The sequence below is a fragment of the Humulus lupulus genome, chromosome 5, assembly GCF_963169125.1.
Source record: "Humulus lupulus chromosome 5, drHumLupu1.1, whole genome shotgun sequence".
NCBI lineage: Eukaryota > Viridiplantae > Streptophyta > Magnoliopsida > Rosales > Cannabaceae > Humulus > Humulus lupulus.
Window position 1 is genome coordinate 26,884,083 of NC_084797.1, and position 1,041 is coordinate 26,885,123.

Genomic DNA, 1,041 nt, shown 5'->3' on the forward strand with positions numbered 1-1,041 from the left:
CCACGCCTTCATGCATTATTTTCCCTCCTAATATGCTCGCATTAGACTTTAAACCTGGCATGATTCAACTCTTGCCCACATTTCATGGAATGGAAAATGAAAGCCCATACGTGCATATCAGAGAATTCGAGGAGGTAGTAGCCACGTTCTATAACCGAGCCGAAAATGTTGATGTTGTGCGACTGTAGTTCTTCCCTTTCTCCTTGAAGGATAAAGCCAAAAGCTGGTTATACTCTTTGAGACCTAGGTCGATTGGAACATGGGAGGAGATGACCAAATCTTTCTTTCTGAAACACTTTCCCAGCCATAAGACCAACAATCTAAAATGACAGATTTCCACATTCTCCCAAAAGGACAATGAAACGTTCTATCAAGTCTGGGAAAGATTCAAAGATCTGTTAAATCAATGCCCGCACCATGGCTATGAGAACTGGAGTTTGGTCAGTTACTTCTATGAAGGCCTCACGAGTCGTGAGCGCCAGTTTATAGAAATGCTATGCAATGGTGAATTCCTCGAAAAAGAGCCAGACGATGCTCTTGAATATCTCGAAGAAACCGCGAAAAAGTCTCACACCTAGACTAGTCCAAGTGCTACTGACAGCACCAACCGACACAAACCATTTGGGATCTATCAACTTCGAGAAGAGGATAGTGTTAAGGCCCAACTCGAAGCTTTGAAAAAGCAGTTTGAGGTCTTAATGATGAAAAATGGTCAAAAATCGCACATGGTCGCTCAAGCGGAACCACAAGAACCATGCTTTGCTTGTGGTGGGACGGAGCACTTAGCTAAGGGCTGCTTAGCTTTGAATGAAATGAGGGGGGTTTATGAGGAGCAATGCAATGCCTTAGGGGCATATAACAAGCCATTCTCCCATACGTACAACCCTAGTTGGAGAAACCACCCAAATTTCAGTTGGAGAGATTCCAACCAAGCTGAATCGTCTGGAGGCCAATGGAGAAATGAGCAGCAAGTTCAACCATCAAAGGCGTATTCTGCACCTCAATACAATGCTCATCCATAATGAAATTCTCTCGAGAATA

General features: G+C 43.7%; 1 non-coding gene across 1 annotated transcript; it reads right to left on the reverse strand.

Annotated features, from left to right (window-relative positions):
• Positions 1-317: 317 nt before the first annotated feature.
• Positions 318-424, reverse strand: LOC133781115 (small nucleolar RNA R71). The gene has a single exon (XR_009869911.1). It is a non-coding gene; the product is annotated as a small nucleolar RNA R71 (small nucleolar RNA).
• Between the last annotated feature and the right edge of the window lie 617 nt (positions 425-1,041).